This window comes from Leptopilina boulardi, unplaced genomic scaffold, assembly GCF_019393585.1.
Source record: "Leptopilina boulardi isolate dan_hultmark-lab unplaced genomic scaffold, ZJU_Lbou_2.1 LbouV2_258, whole genome shotgun sequence".
NCBI classification, from domain to species: Eukaryota; Metazoa; Arthropoda; class Insecta; order Hymenoptera; family Figitidae; genus Leptopilina; species Leptopilina boulardi.
The window spans coordinates 740,667-762,338 of NW_026137816.1; the positions used below are offsets into that span (position 1 = coordinate 740,667).

The 21,672-nt window shown below is 26.2% G+C and overlaps 1 long non-coding RNA gene across 2 annotated transcripts in view; it reads right to left on the reverse strand.

Annotated features, from left to right (window-relative positions):
* Positions 1 to 5,508: 5,508 nt before the first annotated feature.
* LOC127280935 (uncharacterized) overlaps positions 5,509 to 21,672 on the reverse strand; it is a 133,462-nt gene continuing 117,298 nt past the window's right edge. For both annotated transcript variants that reach the window (XR_007842899.1, XR_007842898.1), the window contains exon 7: positions 5,509 to 5,839. This is a non-coding gene — a long non-coding RNA (uncharacterized LOC127280935). The remainder of the gene's footprint in view (positions 5,840 to 21,672) is intronic.

Below are 21,672 nucleotides of genomic sequence, written 5' to 3' on the forward strand. Positions count from 1 at the left end.
AATAATTTTTACCTGTGATTTTGACAAGAAATTTTTTTTTTAATTTATTTTCTATAAATTATAAGATAAGAAGAATTTAAGAATCGATATCGGCGTTTTTCTTTTTGCTTCTTAGAGTCGTAAATATATCAAAAGAAAAATCTAAAGGGGATGGGGGCGCGTGTATTTTCGTTTTTTTTTTTTTTTTTGGGACACCATTTTGTTTGGTTTCAATCCCCTTCACCTTTTTCGTGTGTATATATAATTCATTTCCCTTGTGCTTCTCTCACGGGAATCAACATATCAGGATCGAGAATATAAGCGCATTGCCAACGGCGTGGGTTGTTCCTTTGCAGCCAAGGAAAAAAAAAAAAAAGATTGTAAATAACACTATTTTACATTTCAGTTCAAAACCTCTTTCTCTTTCCTTCTCGTTTAAAATTTAAACAAAAAAAAAACTCCTAACATTCTTTTTCAATGGAATTTTTTTCTCAAAAAAGAATTTGAATTTAATTAAATAATTTTATTTTTATTTATTAATTTAACATTGAATCAGAATTTTTTTTTATTTACTACAACCAAAAACCGATTGAAGTTAAAATAAAGAATAAAAATAAAATATTGGAAAAAAAATAATTTAATGAGTTACTTTACGACATTGTCTTATCTGTATAAAAAAATTATAGAGCATCTTTTGCTTTTAGTAATATAAAATAAATACAAAATAAAGTAATTAGAGTATAATACATATATAAATATATAAAAATTATTATCTTTTGAAATTATCGGAATATAGCGAAAAATGTACTCGGAAACGATGCAATTACGAGGGAGAAAATCTACAAGTAATTCAGTACATTTGCCTTTTTCATTAAAATTTCCGCTTTTTTTTCTCGTCGTCGTCGTTGGAAAAATATCAAGGATAATTATACAAGGAGGAACTAAATATATAACCAGAATTACTAAAACCAATTAAATAATGAAAGAACGTAATAAGAAGATCTAATTAGAAAGGCAAGAGAGAAGAGATGTTTAATTAACCCCCTCAATACTTGTTTCAAAAAAAAAAAAAAAATTTAAATACTATATAAGAAGAATAAAAATGTCGAGTGCGCTCATCTATATACATATACATATTTGTTATGGATGTAATTTAGTAAAACATATTTGGTTGCTCAATCTCCTTTGGGGCAAAAGAAATATGTTTTCCTTGCGGGTTTCGTGCGAGTATTTCATTTCGACTAAAGCCTGTTCTAATTCCAGGGGATTCAAGTTTTGTAATATATATATATATATACGATTATTTTTGTTCTCTTCTTTTTTTTATGCCGTCTTCTCTTTCGTGCGCGCGGTTATAATTAAGCTCAAAAGCCTGTTTCAGCCATCGCGCTGAAGAAGGCGCTCGAGACGCCATATTGCCAAAATATTCTTAGCCGCCGGCGCTGACTGTGTCTTGTTTTAAAAGGTATAATCTACTTCGATTAACAGATAATTGGATTCATTGCTTTTAGTTATATTGAAGGGGGGGGTGATCTAATCGAGAGACCTTGAAATTAATTTAGAAAATTTTCAACCATTTTTAATAATAAAAAAAAAAAGAATTTTCTGTTTTGAAATTTATGTTGTGATAAATTTATAACGTCTTTTAGAAATTAAATTTAGTTAATAAGACATTTTTTTCTTTCTCAATACACTGGAAACCAAAAAATTTATTTGATTCAAATAATCGGTTACTATTATCAAATAAATATTTCATTGTTTCAGATAAATATTTATTTTGTATCAAACAATTATAATAATTATTATTAATTAAAATTAAAAATTTAGAAAAAATTCTAAAATTTTTGTCACATTTTTTTTTTTGGAGTGGAAAATTTTTGTTTTCAAAAGCGGAGAATTCTTCTTTTTTTTATGAGTTTTCACAAATGGTGGTTTCTCACTTTTCAAAGGAATAAAAATAAAATACACACATATATATATATATATATATATATATATGTGTGACGAGAATGATTTACAGCTTCCTACAAGTTTTGCAAAAATATCTGTTTTACATCTGTCTTAACTTAAATTTTTTTTTTTTTCCTATATAACAGAACCACTAGACGTTGTCGGTGGTTATTGACAAAACGAATTTTGGCTTCCTGGTTCCTGAGAATTACTCCTCGAAGGTCATATAGTAATAAAAAAAAAAGGGTTCGAGTTTCCAACGTCGTCGCAACCCTTTTACAGCTTTAGGCTCGTTGCACACTATCCGATTTGTGTCGGACGGCAAAAAATCGGACGACAAAAAATTTTCAGTGGACTGAAGAAGTAAATAGGGCTTTGCACACTTTCCGATTTAAAATCTGACCGACAAAATGTCGTTGTGCTGCCGGAAGAATCGACTACAACGTCCGACTGTCGGATGATGTCGTCAAAGCAGTCTCTTATGAAAAGCAATAGATGCTTGCACACTATCCGACAATTTTTCGTCCGATGTTTATATAATCAGGTAGTTTTTCCAATTCTACGTGACTCTATTAGAAAAATTTGAAGTTTCTTATTTGTTTATAACAATTTGTGTAAACAAAGTAATTTTTTAAACAATATATAATTTAAATTTTTTTTTCTAAACCATAGGGGTAAAATACTCTCTGATACTGAACAGCTTTCAGAAAAGATATGTTTGTTAACTCCATAATTAAAATATCATTAGGCTCATAGATTCAGGTAGTTTCCGATTTTTACGACGTAGCAGACAAGCTGTGACAACTATATTTTTAATATTCATTTTTTAAAAGCAAATATCAAATTATAATAATACTTTGCTGCACACAGTACTCTGGCTAACGTGCGACTGAAATCATACCTTAAAGAATTCCTTCGCATACCTGAAGTTTTCGTAGGATGATCAAATGTCGTACGACAAAAATCGGACAGTGTGTAAAGCTCGTTCGTCCGACAAAAAATCGTCCGACTTTTTGTCGTCCGACACAAATCGGATAGTGTGCAACGTGCCTTAGAGTTTTATGACTTGAAGGTCATTTCTGGCGTCCTTCAACTTCCTTCGACTTTAGAAATTACAATTTCAAAGAGTTGAATTCATTTACATTATATAAAGACGCCGAATAAAATTTATTTTATATTAATTTTTCCCTAATATTTCACAATTTTTAATTAATTTTAAAATTTTTTGTTAAAATTTTTTTTTCTTAAATAAATTTGTAAATTACTTTCATGAGGGGGAGAAAAATTATTAATAAACTCACTTTATAAATTACATTTTTCTTACTTAATAAACTTGCTTTAATAAAGCTCGACAGTTTTTTTTTTCTTCTTTAGTACACGATTCATCTACCAAAGAAAAAAAAAAAAAAAGCTGAGATGAGAGTTATAAACCAAAATATTAAAAAAGTTCTCAAGAGAAAAATGTTGTTTTTTTTTATCAAAATTTTCCATGTTAAAGAAATTTTTCGGTGATTTTTGGAGAGATTTTTTTGAGAAATTGTGATTGGTGCCAAATGTCCGACGGAGGGAAAAGAGGCTCAGAGAGAAAAAAAAATACAGTAAAGCAAACAGCAGACGCGCTTTTTAATTAGTAAAATTTAACGTATTTTTTTCTATTAAATTTATTTAACTAATAATTATAATTACTTTTAGCCAAAAGTCTTCTATAGATGAGGGGCAATTTATCCAAACTTTAAAATTGTACACTGAAAAAAAAATGGTATTGAATCAAGAAAATCTATGTACTTGACTGTATTTTATACCAATATTTTCTTTCCAAGAAATTTTTATTATTTTGAAGTAAATTTTCTTGGATCAAGAAAATAAAATAAAATACGTTCAAGTGCATAGGTTTTCTTGATTCAATACTATTTTTTTTTCAGTGTATAGAATTTGTATTAAAATTTAATTTATTTTTATATTTTTTTTTTTTGACATCATTTAATATTAATTAATATTAATATAAAAAGAACTTACCGATATTAATGACGGGGTGTATGTCCTCAGCTACTCCTCTTCTTTCTTCAGCCCTAAAACAACTTCAAGGGTAAATCTTAAGACCAGCGCAAATAGATGAGCTTATCTTCAAATTTACCATTAAAGAGGTAGCCAAGAAAGTGCTCACAAAACAAAACATGCCGCAAACCTTTTGAAATTCATTTTATTGATCGGAATAAGCACACTTTTTTTTAAACACTCAAACGAAAAAAAGAGATATTACAAAAAAAAGAGTTTTTATTTTAAAATAATTTAAATAGTTTATATTTTCAATATTAAAATACAATTTTTGTTCTAGACAGAATAAAATTTTAATTTAATTTATTAAAAAACATATTTAAACCCAACTAGTAAAATATATAACCAGAATAAATATGTCAAAATATTGTGGTCATACGTTATACTATTTGGAGAAAAATTAAATAATTATATATAATTCTAATTCAAAAAAAAATTTTTTTTTAAACTAATTGGTATTTTAATAAACTTCTTTAGTTTTAAATATATATTTTAAATCTAAGCATTTGCCGATGGTTTATTTTTTTTATATAAATATTATAATTTTATTGAAAATTTATTCACTATGATCTATAGGGTAAGTGCACCAATTCCTGCGCGTTCATAAAAAAAAATAACTATTATTACTATTATATATTTCATAAAACTGCAAAATTATTCAAAAAAAATTATTTTAATTTTTTTTTTATACAATTACGAATAAAGATGTACATTTAAACAATTATTAATTTATTTGAGATAAAAATTCCTTTCCTCGCCGTAATTGAAACATTGGCTTCAATTACGGTGAGCAAAGTATGTCTTCAAAATACACATAATTTTTGGTTACTGTAATTGATACACCGAAACTTTTACAAACCGTAATAGAAAATTATGGTGTTAATTTTAATTTCTCATATTTGTTTAAATAATCGATTTTTATAAAGTTAACATTTTTTTTTAATATCTAAATAGCAATTTTAGTTTATAATAAGTTTTAAATTGACTTTAAATGAAATGTTAAATATTCTATATTTCAAAGGTGCTTTGACTCGAATCGCGCCATATTTGGTACATTTACCCTATATATACATTTTTAATATGGAAAATATATTTCAAAATTTTTTTTAAAATGAGTGTAAGTGTACTTATAAGATTAAAAAAATAAATTGCGCAAAGAATGTGCAGTTAGGTATGTGTATGCCCTTGCCTTATCCCACTAGCGGGTCGATGGCTACATTACTTACAAATATGTAGCCACCAGTGTAAAGCTCTACAAGGAAATATTAAAACCGTGGTGTTAAATGCATGATACATTATATTTCTCAAATCAATCCAGTGATTAGTAGGTGACAAATTATATGATCATTACATATAACAATCATGGCCGAATATTATCGCTAATAAAAACTTTACAGATGAGATGAATAAGTTTTTCATAAATTGGTTTTATAAATGAAAAATTATTCATCATTCAATAAGACTTTTTGCGAAATCCCTGGCATAATGATTTCAAATTGGTCCCTCCCACCCCCCCCTCTTCCCAGGTTAAAAAAAAACTTTTCTTGATATTCGCGAATAAAGACGTATCGCGATTTTAAAATTTGTAATTCGAACGCGCGCGAAACGAGTTGTCTTTTTTTTATAACGGAAAGACAAACAACGAAAACGGATTTTTGAAAAACACCCTAAATTTCGTTTCGCGATTATATAAAAATGACGAATTAACACTCCCGAAACTAATATAAATCCGACACGACACGTATACGCAACGAGAATAAAAAAAAATATATATTTTATATGTATTAAACGACCGTTTCACTAAGTTCGAACACTCCCGTCTATAATGTAAAAAAAAATCCGCACCGCGTTGAACCTGAAACAAAAAAAAAATAATTCAATTAATGATTAAATTTTTTTTAATTAAACACTAAAAAATTATTTTAAATCTGTTTTACCGATGTAGTCTATGAAATCAGTTTTATTGGCAGTCGGTAAAACAGTTTTATGTAAACTGTTCTAATCTGTTTTACCGATATAGTCCATAAAATCTGTTTCATCAGCAGTTGGTAAAAAAGTTTTATGCAAATCTTGTTTTTCTGATATAGACCATCAAATCTGTTTCATCAGTAGTCGGTAAAACAGTTTTTTTTATGTAAACCGTTCAAATAAGTTTTACCAGCAGTTGGTATAATAGTTTTGTCGATGCTGAATTATTGTGTATTGTCAACTCTATATTATTAGAACTTGGTAAAACAGTCAAAACTGTTTTATTGGCAGTCGGTAAAACAGTTTTATGTAAACTGTTCTAATCTGTTTTACCGATATAGTCCATAAAATCTGTTTCATCAGCAGTCGGTAAAAAAGTTTTATGCAAATCTTGTTTTTCTGATATAGACCATCAAATCTGTTTCATCAGTAGTCGGTAAAACAGTTTTTTTTTATGTAAACCGTTCAAATAAGTTTTACCAGCAGTTGGTATAATAGTTTTGTCGATGCGGAATTACGGTGTATTGTCAACTCTATGTTATTAAAACTCGGTAAAACAGTTTTAAAACAGTCAAAACTGTTTTATCGACAGTAGGTAAAACAGTTTTTTTTAACCAAGCATTATATCATCGATTTTTAACTAATCTGTTTTATCAGCAGTCAATAAAATAGTTTTGACTAAGAATTATCATTGAATTTTAATCAATATAATTTGTTTTATCAGCAGTCGGTAAAACAATTTTGACTAAAAACTATTATCTGTTATTAGCATCTGAGGGAACGTTTGCATGTTATAATTATAAATGAAAGCTAGAGAAAAAAAAAAGGAGAAGATAGAAGAAATGAAATCGAATGCATCATTAAAGGCCATAAGTTAGATCGACCTTTTTTTGTTGTTAAGAATGAATAATAGACTTTTAGAAGAAAATACGAGGCAGTAAAATTGTAGCATTTTCTCGCAAGTACATACTACTTGGGGCGTAGTTAACGTGCCATTTTCTTGCCATTTTCTTTACTCACAAGGTCTTGAAACATTATACATGCGAGGAGGCTTTCTCTCTCTCTCTCTCTCTCTCTCTCTCTCTCTCTCTCTCTCTCTCTCGAGTTGCACGACCGAATTTACGTATACCAGCATAGCAAAATTATACAAATTAACCGCAGAGCAAATTGACGAGTAAATTATACAATTACAGAGACGAGCGACGTAGTCAACGTCAATGGCCAATGAGAATCAGAGAGTATATATATGTATATGCGAGAGAGGTCCTTTTAGTCCAATGGACTTTATGATGAGAACAAGGACAGAGATACTTTGAAAGGGGGGGGGAGGAAAAAGGGAAGAGATTCAAGAATGTTGCGGAGGAGAAGAAGTGAAGAAGGGGAGTGAGGGGGGTGAGGGTCCAATCAAGTCCTAATTAGCTGGTACGGTAGTTTCGGTTCGAAACTCGTCTGCTCTCTCGCACTGAAATTTGAATCCTCCCTCTCGAATATTAGATCCTTCTCAAATAATTTCATCGACTTTAAAACCAATTTTCAGCGAGTTTATTTTTATTATTTATTTTTTTTTCTTCATTCTAAAAATCGAATTTAAGACACTGTTCGACATTTCATAAAAACGTTACCAATTTTTAAAACGTTATATATATATATATATTTTTTTTTTCATTCTAATCTTGATAAATTTGCCATTTAGAATATTTTTTAAAATTTGTTTTATTGCTTTTTTCGTGATAGTTAATTTTTTTTTTTTTTATTTATTTTAATTAGGTATTTTATTTAATTTAAACATAAATTAGTTTCAAATAAACCCTTTTGAAGAAAATGTACAAAACTATTTATTTATTCTATATTTAATAAAAAAAACAATTTTTTCATTAAAACAGTTTTTTTTATTTGTAATAAATAACTTGTAATAATTAGGAAAGTAAAAAAATTAAATAGAATAAAAACTATATTTTCTTTTCAGTTAAATAGGCCGTCGGCATCGAAGGACATAATATATTATAAAAAGTAAGTTCTGACCTCAAATGTCGAGATCATGATATTTTAACAATGAGGTCACAATGATGGAATGTGATTTATTATCTGAGAAACTATTGTGAGAACTAATCAGCTTTCAAGCAACACCCCCGCAATAGTATTTTATAATTTTTTTTTTTTGTTCCACGTTTTATAAAACAAAAAAAACCTACGTCTCGCATTTTTCTGGTATTCATAAAAAAATTTGTAATGAAAATTTAATTATAAAAAATTAGTACTCAAAGCTTAATAATAAATTAATAGTTAAACAAAGTTGAAAATTATAAAATAAATTAATTTTCTTCTGCGAACAAGTTTTTTTTTTGCGTCTATAGACAGACAGACGATTTTCTATTTTGGGACGCACATCAAAAATGTAAAGATTAGTTAAAAATAGCAAAAGTCAATATTTTATTATAATGCCTTTCTGATATCACGAGAATATCCAAAAAAAAAGAATTATCTATCGAGATTCGAAGTTAAAAAAAAGAAGAAAAAAAAGTTATCTAAACATTCTGTAAAACAAAAAAAAAAAAATCGTCTACATGAGGCTTTTAAATTTTCTGAATTCCGGAAATTTGGATAAAATATATAGTTTCTGCAATCAGACTACTTTGAATGTGTTTTCTGAGATAAGAAACCATTTTTTTTTCTCGACGACATGTACTCTCTAACAAAACTTGAAATAATAAGAACTTGGATAAGAAATGACTTGGAAGACATATACTGAATGTTCTTTATAGTTGTTGCTCGCTTGCATCACGTTTCATATTTTCTCGACGATCTCAACGAAGGTATTTCAACAATCTCTCTGTCTCTCTCACAAAAAAAAGAAAGAAAGAAAGAAAGAAAAAAGAGAAAAAAAAATGACAGTGACAAACGATCTAAAGTCCAATGACGATTACTTTGTGAACATAAATGACGGTAAAGACAATGACCCGCATTTTTCTCAATATATTCGACACAAATATATACATAATTTATATTTTTTGTTTTTAATATTTATTTATGAAGGTGTAAGTAAGTGCATCTCATAATTCACTTTGCAATCAGGAGCAAAAATTATTTTTTTTTTTTTATATTTCTTCGTCTGGCCCATTTATTTTTATCATTTGTGATTGTCAAATAAATATTCCGTTATACTTTCGAAAATGAAAAAAAATTTGCAGATTATCGTGATAAAATTTTAGCAAAAAAAAAGTAACTAATTTTTGAGTACAAAAAGTAATTAATTGAGAAAAATAGTCAAAACTAATTGAATTAGTTAAAGTAACTATAATCGATAATAAAAATTTTGTCTGAATTCTCGCTACTTAAGCAATTAGCTGTTTTTTTTTTGTTTTAGCAATTGGTAAAAATTATTATTAGTACCAATTATTAGTAGAAAAAGTAACTAATTTTCAGTACGAAAAATAATTGAAAAAATAGTCAAAACTAATCGTTAATAAAATTTTTCCTGACTCCTTACTTCAGTAATTAGTAAAAAAAAATAATTAAATTTTAGTAAAAAATAATGACTTAGTTTAGTAAAAAAAAATAATGACTAATTTTAGTAAAAAAAAACTAATAATTAATTTTAGTAGAAAATAAGAACTAATTTTTAGTAGAAAACTAAGGTAAAAAATGGTCAAATTTGACTAATTTAATTAGCTAAAAGTAACTATAATCGTTAATAAAATTATTAGCTTATTTTTTACTACAGCAATTAGTAAAAAATAACTATTAGTACTAAACGTAACTAATTTTCAGTGAAAAAATAACTGAGATAGTCAAATTTTACTAATTTTTGCTAAAAGTAATTAGAATTATTAGTAAAATCTTGGCTGTTTCTTTTGTTTCAGGAATTAGTCAAAAAAAAAATAATTAGGTTTTAGTAAAAAAAAATAATTAATTCTTACTAGAAAACTATAGGAGAAAAATAATAAAAACTAATTTAATTATAGTTGAAAGTAACTGTAATTGTTAGTAAAATTTAATGTATTTATAAATATTTTTGTAAAATCTAGACAGATTTTTTCTTTTAGCAATTAGTAAAAAAAAAAAAAAAACGAACTATTAGTATACCTACAAAAATTAAATAATTTTCAGTGTGAAAAAAATTGAAAAATAGTCAAAAATAGTTGATTTAGTTATTTCAACATAACCAAAAAATAGTAATAATAAAAAAAATACTCTCTAAATCTGAATTAGTAAAAATGTTTACTAATTTGAATTAGTGACTAACTTTTTGCTTCTAAATTAGTAAAATTTTACTAATTCAGAAACAAAAAATGAGTCAAAAAAAATTTTTTACTAATTTTTAGTAAAAGTTACTAGTAATTAGTAAAATTTTACTAATTCAGAAGCAAAAAGTGAGTCACAAATTCAAATTAGTAAACATTTTTACTAATACAGATTTAGAGAGTAGTAAAATTACTATTTGACGCAGTATCTGTCTTTTTTCCATTAAATTAATTATTCTAACTAATATAAATCAAAATTATTTGTATTGAATCACCAGACTTTCATTAGAGTGTTGTCTGCTAAATGTCTAGAGAATATTTTACTAATTTTTTTTTTTTCCTAGTAAATTACAGAAAAAATTCAATTAACAAAAAAAAAAAAAAATTCAGTACACGTCGTTAGATAATATACAAGAGAAATATTATCTAGATCTAACATGATAACTAGAAATTGCCTTTTACTCCCAACTCTCTGTCTTTCTCTCTCTCTCTCTCTCAGTTAAGCCCTTTGAACCCAAAGGCAATTTTCCTCATGGAGATGAAGAAAATTTGCTAGTTTACCCTTACAGAATATCCTATCTGCAAAGTTGAGCGACACAATCCTGATAGGACAGTAATGAACTTCGGGATGAAATAAGAGAGGGGGGGAGGGGGCGGTGGTACAAGATGGGCGGGTTGAATTTTAGGGGGTGAAGTATAAGAGGACTAAGAGAATTTCTCGAAGCCATGGAAGAGAGTCGAGAGTGCTAGGAGAATAATAATATGAAGTGGAGGGAGCCAACCGAGAAGTTGGATAATGAGTGTGGGTGTAGAAGAAGAGAGAGAGAGAGAGGGGGGGGGAAGGTAATTACCTCGAAGGTTCTCGTTTTGCAGTGTTTCCTACAACCCCGAATATATACTTATATATACACCTCAACCTTCCATACTATATATGTATACAACCTTCTCGACCCAAGACCATTTTTCAAGATTACTAAAAGATGAGAAAAGTTTTAATGCCACTATGATACCAGCTGAGTCTGCCGCTTTGATAACATAAAGTATGTCAAACGATTACCAACATTATTACAAGACCTTAATGATTATATATATATATGATCGTCACATATATAAGGTCACGAGACAAGTCGCTGATTTGGAAATAAAAGGAGGATCATTATTATTTTGGGGGATTTTTTTTTTTTCTCCTAAATCTAGAAAAGTAAAATTGACGACTTAATCTTCAATGATTTTGTTAATTTAAAAAAAGAAAATTGCTGCCAATTTAAATGCAAAATCTCTATCATCACCAAATTTTAGTTGATGCTACCAAATAAATTTATTGCTATACTAAATTTTTGTTGAAATGACCAAATAAATTTATTTCTATTCCAAAATTATGCTTGAAACTATCAAATAAATTTATTGCTATACCAAAATTTTGCTTGAAACTACCAAATAAATTTATTGCTATACCAAATTTTGGTTGAAACTACCAAATAAATTTATTGATATATAACAAAATTTTATTTAAAACAATCAAATTTTAGTTGAAGCAACAGCAAATAAATTTATTGCTATACCAAAATTTTGCTTGAAACTACCAAATAAATTAATTGTTATACCACATTTTGCTTGAAACAACCGAATAAATTTATTGCTATACCAAATTTTGGTTGAAACGACCAAAAAAAATTTTTTCTATTCCAAAATTTTGCTTGAAACTAACAAATAAATTTATTGCTATAACAAAATTTTATTTAAAACAATCAAATTTTAGTTCAAGCAACCGCAAATAAATTTATTGATAAACCAAAATTTTGCTTGAAACTACCAAATAAATTTATTGTTATACCAAATTTTGCTTAAAACAACCAAATAAATTTATTGCTATACCAAATTTTGGTTGAAACTACCAGATAAATTTATTTCTATTTCAAAATTTTGCTTGAAACTACCAAATAAATTTTTTGCTATACCAAAATTTTGCTTGAAACTACCAAATAAATTTATTGCTATACCAAATTTTTGTTGAAGCGACCAAATAAATTTATTTCTATTCCAAAATTTTGCTTGAAACTATCAAATAAATTTATTGCCACTCGGCTATACCAAAATTTTGCTTGAAACTACCAAATAAATTTATTGCTATACCAAATTTTGCTTGAAACTACCAAATAAATTTATTGCTATAACAAAAATTTAATTTAAAACAATCGAAATTTTAGTTTGAAGCAACCACAAATAAATTTATTGCTATACCAAAAATTAGCTTGAAACAAAAAAAATTTGTTGAAAGCAACAAAAGAAATTTATTACAATACCCAAAAATTTGATTGAAACAACCAAATTTTGGTTAACAAAACAAAAACACCATTTGGCTCAATAAAATTTTTAGGTTAGGCTAAAATTAAGGTTATGTTAACCATATTTAAATGCTTCAGAAAGGGGATGAGAAACATTTTTTCTTTCGGTCCGGAAATTTTAGTACCTTTTTTTTTTTTTTTTTGCCTCAGGGGACACAATGATAATAGAAAAAAGAGAATATAAAAAGTTGATTATTTTAACATCAAATTTTGAAGAGAAAGAATATCTCTCTCCCTATATATTTCTATATATCATAATTTTTTCATTTATATGAATGTAGATTGAGGAACTAAGTCAAATGTAAGAAATGAGAAAATTGAGTCATGTTAAAAGGGGCTTTTTTTTTATTTGAATACAGAATACCATATCGAGGTAATCATGAATTCAGCCGGTCAAATGAATTCTTGTTCCAACCAATTGAAAGTTTATTTGCCTCCTAAAGAGATGGTTCTATACATTTCGGAATTTTTTTTTTTCAGAGAGAATTGAAAAAAAGAACCTTGAAATTATTTATGCGAGTCTTGAATTGATTATATGCAAAATATTTAATTTTTGTCTCGAACTATTTTTTTCCACAAATCAGAAATTTGAAAACACATTTTTTTTCAGATTTGTGTATTATTATCAAATTAAAATAAAAAAAAAATATATTAAAATTAAAAATGTATCTTAACTTACATTTCTAAAAAAAAAATAATTATAATTTTGTTTAGAATAAAAAAATTTTGGCTACATTTTTGGTTTTTTCATCTTACTAAAATTTTTATATATTTTTTGTTTTAAAATTCCAAGCAAGGAAAGAGTTTTATTTTTTTTTTTTTTTTTTTTTGGTAACATACATATGAATGTAAAATTTCTTTTCCATGAAAACTTGCTCATCATTTTCAAGTCAGTAAAGAAAAAGAGGACGAGCTTCAAGTTTTCATGAAGAATATATTGACTTTGAAAATAGAAGGAAAGGATACTAATGGACAAAGTCAAGTTACGTGTCAAGATTTCAAAATTTAGTTTTTGGCAATTTTCTCATGCGCCATAAGAGGGATAAGAATATTTCCTCTCTCTTTCTCTCTCTCTATATATTTTTTTCGGCTCACTTTTTTTCGTTTATAGAGAGTTCACTTTAACGTCGCAATTCGTAGGTGGTGCATGGGCCAAAAGGCGCCGTGTTGTCAGTACGTGCGCGAATTTCCTATTGGGGGGAAATGAAGAAAATACTACCCGTGAGAGGTGACCAGGTGAAAAATTTTATCCGCAACAGGGAAAAAGAGCGAGCAAGAGAGAGAAAGAAGCTGATGAGATGCATTTTCCAAGCGACGTGATGGTTACCCCAAAAAAAGACAAAAAATGTATACTCTAAAATTTTCAGTGTTTTACAATCGTTTCTTCAAAAATATTACGAAAAAAAAAAAATTGTCAAATTTTTCGATAAAAAAAAATTCATATTTTAAAAATTAAATTTTTCTAAAAAATTTCGTTTTTTATGAAATTTGTTTTTTTTAGATTCTGTTTATAGATGTGAAAATTTATTTTTATCCCATTTTTGCAAAAGAATCTTTGAGCATTTCTGTTGACAAAATATATATATATATATGTAAGAAAACAATATCGTAAGATTTTAAGATTATTGCTAAACTTTTGGAAAAGTTATTTCTTTTGGAATTTTTTGAAACTGTATTTTAATATCCTGATTACGAATATGACACATCGAATTTTCTGTACGAAAAATATATTTTTTTTTTGAATAAAATTAAAAGTAACTGAAATTTGGCAAAAAAAATTTATTTTATTCAAAAAAATATTGTTTACTTGACTATTATTCAAAACGAGATTCAAAATAAATATTTTTGTTCTAATTATTATTTGAGTCAAAAATAAATTTTTATTTTATTCCAAATATTTATTTTTACACAAATATAATTATTATTTGAGTAATTATTTATTTATTATTATTATTGCATTTATTTCAAGCACAAAAATTATATTGATTTCAAAATTTTTTTTTTTTTGAGTTAAAAATTATATTTGTTCCAAAATAAATTTTTCATTTGTCAATATAGACAGGTAATTAATTTTTTTTGGACAAACAAAATTTTTTTTCCATTATAAATAAATAAATCAATAAATAAAAAAAGAAATTAAATCTCTTTAAAAATAGCAAAAAAAAATCCGTTTTTCTAAATAATAATAGAAAATTTTCAAAGAAATTAATAAACTAAAAAATTTCATGAATGCTGTTATGGAAACCATAGTGAATGTATATCTATGAGAAATATATGTATATAGAAGATGAGAGAGGAGAATCCTTGTATTGAACAGTTGCGCGCGCATATATGTATATATGTCTCGAATAGGAAAGATGACGACCGCATCCATTACTATATAGAGGAGGACCACTCGAGAATAAATTGTATAAGTCTGATCTTTCGCCAAGGTCATTCGATATATTCACTATGTATATTTCTATCCACCTTCATTCCCAGCATCCACTTTCGAGAATGAAACATCGAATCCCAAAAAAAAAAAAAAAAAAAAGTGCTCTTTTTATATGACCCGTTGGTTATTGCTTATATTTCCACAATCCAGCTTAGATTTCGAAAAAAAAAGAAAAATCTATCTGACTTGATACTCTAAAGGACACCACGGGGACGAATTTCAAAACGAATCTTGTTGCTCTCCTTTCTATATATACAGATATCTAAACTCTAAACTTCGTTCTAAAGTGAAATTTACACTATCGCAAAAATTTCATCTGAAAAAAAGAAAAATCACTCCCAAAAGGCATTTAAAAAAGAAACACCGAACAAAAAATTTTGAAATTGAAAAAAAAAATTAATTAAATGCAATTATTTTTTGTTGAGAAAAAAAAATTGTTTAATTAAAAGCCGGGGGAAAAAAAACTGATTAATTAAAAAAGAAGCTGGATAATTTTTTTTTTTTTTTACAAAATAAATTAACATTGAGAGTTGCAATAAATAAAAATGATGTAGAGGAAAAAAAAAATTTACATGAAACTAAAATATGTAATGGATAAAAAAAAAAATAAAGACGATAAATTAAAAAATGTCTATATGCTCAATGACAGAAAATAAATTTGTGCCATTTACATAGTTGAAATTATCCGTGAGCGAAGTAAAAAAAAAAAAAATAATGATAGATTAATATAAATTTTTTGAAATAAATCGTATTTCACCGGATCGTCATTATAATAATTATTATTAAATATACAGCATGATATCTTTATTAATGAACTTCTATAAGAAATTTAATGTGATATAATCCACCGTGACAAATATTAAAATGTCTCAGTTAATATTTTCTCCTCAGGCGAGCAACATAATATATTTATATAATCTTTATATCGTAGTATAAAAATTCCTTCGCGCAGATTTTTGAGGATTTTTTTATTTTTAGCTTACAAAAAAAAAAAAATTAGTTTCAGTTATTTCAGTATTTAGTTTGTAGTTATTTAATATAAGGTTTTAGTTATGTCGCTTTTAGTTTTAGTAGTTTAGTAATTAGTTTTTATTTATTTATTCTGTATATTTATTCAATTTTTTTTTTATTGCAGTATTCAGTTTTAGTTATTTAGTATGTAGTTTTAGTTATGTAGCATGTATTTGGTAGTTAGTTTTCAGTATTTAGTTTTGGCTATTTAGTAATTAGTTTTAGTTACTTAGTTTTAGTTATTTACTAATTGGTTTTCATTATTCAGTATGTTTATTCAATTTTTTTTATTTAGTATTTACTATTAGTTTTTTAGTAAGTAGTTTTAGTTATGTAACACTTATTTAGTAGTTATTTAGTAGTTAGTTTTTAGTATTTAGTTTTGTGTATTTGGTAATTCGTTTTAGTTAATTAGCATCTAGTTTTAGTTATTTAGTAATAATTTTTCTTATTTCTGTTTTGCTTATTCAGTATTTACTTTAAAAAAAAAAAAGTAAACGTTACAATAAAAAAAAAAAAATTTCCATCCCTTTTTCCCGGCTTCTAATCTATTCGTTTCATTATTTCGAAATTTGCATATCTAATCAGGAATCATTTAATGAAGAAAGGAGCACACAGACACATTTATAAAGAATGTTTTGCCGTTAAAATATTCCACAGCTACACAAATTGTAACACTTCTCATTCCTTGGAAAACTTCATTACCCTCCTCTGGCTAATTAAGGAACATCACAGAGCACTAAATTGTCGCACATAGAATTAAGAAACTCGCGTAGGACTGACAACAATTTTTTCCCCCAAGTTACAAATTTTTAAACGAAAACTCTCAAGTTTTCAATTTAGAAAATTTCCAAGGTCTAAAACGCCTTCTTTTTTTTTTATAACCCTTCCGTGTATGATTTTTACCTGCGAGTCTCACCTTGAAGAAGAAGAAGAAGAAGAAGAAGAAGAAAAAACAGTAATAAACCAATTGAAATGGTTTAAGATTCTTTAAAAATTTGAAAAAAAAGGTAATAAAACCCTTTTTTATGGCAGCGTGCCAAAGGGGTTAAAGAAAAGACTCTGTTTACAGTTATCTTACCTAGCAAAATCGAGTTTTACCCCTGGAAAAACCACGAAATAGCCAGGTGAGTTAGTGTAGTCGTCGACTTCAAGGACTGATGACAAGTCCGCGGGTATTTTTCCAAAAAGTTCGCTCAAGGTTCGTCGGGAGTATTTTTTTTTTGAAAAAATAAAAATAGATTTTCGGGGAAAAAAAAAACTAATTAGTTTCAAGGTGCACAAACTTTACATTACAGGTGAGATAAAAGAAAAATATTCGCTGATTTTTGGTTGAAAAAACCAAATAAATTTATTGCTGTACAAAAAATTTGTTTGAAAAAACCAATTTTTGGTTGAATCAAACAAATTTTATTGTTGTACCAAAAATTTGGTTGAAACGACCAAATTTTTTTTTTTGAAAGAACCAGATTTTGGTTGAAAGTACCAGATTTTAGTTGAAACAATCATATTTTGGTTGAAACAACCAACTAAATTTATTGCTATACTAAAAATTTATATGAAACAATCAAATTTTGTTTTGAAATTACTAAAGTTTGATTATAAACAACCTAATAAATTAATTGATATACCAAAAATTTGTTCGAAACAACCAAATTTTAATTGTATCAGCCAAATAAATGTATTGCTCTACGAAAAAAATTTGTTAGGAACAACCAAATTTCGGTTGAAAAAAAAGTTTGGCCCAACAAAATTCTTTCTTCCTCATCTTTTGTTTAATACAACCAAAGTCTGGCTAAAACAATCAAATAAATTTATTGCTATACCAAAATAGTGTTTGAAAAAACCAAAGTTCGATTGTAACAACCAAAAAAATTCATTCGAATCAACCAAATTTTGGTTAAATAAACCAAAATTTTGTTTGGCCCAACAAAAAATAAACCAAAATTGTTAGGAAAAATGTGTTTGAATAAATTAAATTTTGGTTAAAAGAACCAAATAAATTTATCGCTACAACAAAATTTGTTCGAAACAATCAAAATTTTGATTGAATCGACCAGATAAATTGTATTGCTGTAAAAAAAAAAATTTCTTCAAAATAACCAAATTTTGATTAAACAAAAAAAAATTAATTTGCCTCAATAAAATTCATTCCTAGTTAGAAAAAATTTATTAAAATAAACCAAACGTTTATTCTAAATAAATATTAATTTGAATCGAAATTTTGTTTAAAATAACCAAAAAAAAAAAAATTATATCAATACAAAAAAATAATTGGTATATTTAGTTTCAAAAAAAAAAAGATTCTCTGTATTTCTAATAAATAAACAGGATTAATTAACCGAATTAGAATGTGTAAAATAAAGTCAAAATTTTCAATGTATCTAAAAATAAATGTTCATACTCGCAAAAAGGCAATTGCAAACTTTACTTTAACTAACACCCGTGGCAATTAAAATTCGTTAGAGCCCAGCTACATTTATATTCTTCATCACGTGATAAAATGCAAGCAAAACATATATATATATATACACTATGTAAATATATACACATGTCCAAAGTACCTCAGCGAAAATCTACGTTGTACACTTTGGATTTTATTATAAGGCTGGACCGTGATATCATGTCATGCTATCTCGCACACACAGCAAAACTTTTGCGAATGATGCGCGGCAAATATACTTGTACATATACATTTCGAGTTTATACAACTCTCGATGTGTATATATGTATATATATATTCTAAAAGATTTTACCTCCCTCGGCAAAATTAAACAGTTTTTTTTTACCCTTTTTACTTTATATATACAAAAACAACAATATTACTTTTGACAGCTGGGCAAATATTATTGTCAGATATTGTCGCTATTTATGCACTTGTCGAGGATATAATTTGTTGGAAAATTGTCATATTTAATTAACTTTCAACTGAGTTTGGATTATTCAAAATTTTAGCGATATGAAATATATTAAATCTGCAATCTATAGTCTCAAAAAAAAAGGGAATATTTTCTCTCAAATGGATTTTTATCTCAATCACTTATTTACTGATCTTAATTAAATTTTGCCATTTTCATTTTGTAATGAAAGAATAAGTTTATTTTCGTATTTTGCAAAATTTAATTTAATAAACTGAATTTATATTATAAATTTTAAATATTTCAAAAGATGTTTGTAAATTATTTACATATTATTTCAATTTACTCAAATGAATAATATTTGTAAAAGAATTTTTTTAAAAAGAAGTTACTTATTTTCATTATATGAAGAAAATCGCGTTTTACTTGCAGTAGATATTTATTAAATGTACTTCACTAAGCGGTAATTGGGCATATTTTTTTTTTTTTTTTAAATCAAGTCAGTTTATCATTACGCAGTTGTAGTTGTCGATGAGTCATTTAAGAAATTATTAATTTTTTTTTTTTTTACTTTCTTTTAATTAATTTTATTTACGTTCCAGTATTTTTATTTTTCTTTAATTCTGATAGAATTTAATTATTTAGTTTTTGGGGACATTATTTCTAGTTTTGAAAATAATTATTTTATAATTTTTCGGTTAAAAATTTCTAATTTTTAATAATAGTGATAATAATTTAATAAATTATAACTTTAATGGTTTTTTTTTTTTTAGAAAAATTAGTTTTAAATTATTAATATGTAAAAAAAAAAATTATTTATTTTTTGTACATTAAATAAATTTCAAAACTTGTCAAAAAAATCAATTTCATCTTCTTGAGAAGCCGCGCAGAATGTGGCGACCTCTGTCTAATTCATTGTTGTCCTACTTTTACAAATTCGAAACTTTTTTAATTAAATTTTTATTTTTTATTTCCATTAATTATATTAATTATTTAATAATAATTAATTTCGTTTTCTCCCCGAATTAAAAAAATATATATTTACTCTTCAAAGAATTAGTAAAAATTTTAACTAAATTTAAATTAAGTTTTTTTTTTTGCCTTTTAGTTAAATTTTACTAATTCGAAAGCAAAAATACTAAATTAAATTAGTTAAAATTTTTTTTGCTAATTCTTTAGAAAGTAGTAAAAATTATTTACAAAAACTAAGAACATATTTTGAAATTCGTTTTTAAAAATTTATTTTTTAAAAATTCATAAACAAAAATTCCTTTTTTTTTTTTTTTTTTTGAAAAATTATATAAAGAGAGGAGAAAAAAAAAGAAGAGAAGAATTCAAATTCGTTTCAATTGCGACAAGAACTGAAGGAAAAATGGTCAATATCGTAAAATTCAACAACAAATAAAAATACGTTACTTCAATACGTGAGGCAGACATATTGGCATTCGTAAAATAAACACACGAGATCCATTTAATATTATGAAAAGAAGTATATATATTTCCGGCTGTTGATTTCTGGGTGCCATACATTGGCATCTCTTTCGGTTTGGATGAAACTATTTGCAGAGAGGGTTTTCTTTTTTTTCTTTTTTTTTCGATGGTAGTTGGGAGGGAGAAAAAAAAAGATGGGGCAAATTGTATATATATATATATATATATATATATATATATATACAGTCTGGGAAAACGAGAAAAATGGATCTCGGATCGAGGGAGAAGAAGCTTTGATAGGGCGGGACAACAAAACTTCAATTTCAACGGAACGACGCGGAAAATCTTCCGTCATGTATTTCGATTTTCGCATATCGGCGTATCCGCACCAATCCCTCTATATATATATATATATATATGTATACACAAGGATGTCTCTCCCTTTGCTAAAAGATCAGTGAAACCTATACCTTTCCATGTATCTATAATAAGGGGCCGAGAAGATCAAGAAATTTCATTTGCTTCCGGTTTTATATATATAAATGTATATATTTCGGATTATAAAAACCAATTTTCAAAAATTAAATCCAAACCGTGGAAAAAAAATTCCAATAAATATTTTTTTTTTTCTTTCGTTCAGTGAAGAGAAAAAAAATAAGAAAAGTTTAATTATTTATTTAATTATTTATTTAATTATTTATTTAATTATTAATTTAAATATTAATTAAAATATTTACCTATTTTCCTAAATTTTCCTTCAGTTATTGTAGAAATTAAAACGAATTTCTTACACTGAAAAAAATAACCTTCACCTAAAATAGCGATATGTTTCACTAAAACATGGAAAGTTTTCGTTATTCTAGATGAAACATATCGCTATTATAAAGATTTTTTTTCATGTAAAATTTCTTAAAAAATATTCTTTTTAGAATATCGTTTTTTTTTCACAAAAAAACATGGGAGGGAAATTGTATCATTGCGGGTAAAATATTTGTGTGTAAAAAGTAAAATCTTCACGAATGAACTCCTTTATTCCAGTTCTGTTATCTGAGTAGATATAATTGAGTCGCATAAAGAGAAACTTTGTGTTAAACAAAGCGGCAAAAGACAAGAGAATTCTGTATATATATATGTATAGTGTTGCATATAGTGAAATTTCACTGAACCTTGCACAAAATACCCTAGCGGCTAATTTGACACAGAAAATAAAACAAATAAAAAAAAAAATAATAATAATTCAGAAATTCACTGATTCCTTGTTTTTTTTTCTAGAAATTTTTTTTTCAATTATTATTATTATTATTATTTCTATTATTAAGTTAAAATTAAAAAAAAATCACTGTAGAATCGATTTTATATTGTATAATAATAGTTATGAGTATAAAATTTTTTTTTTTTTT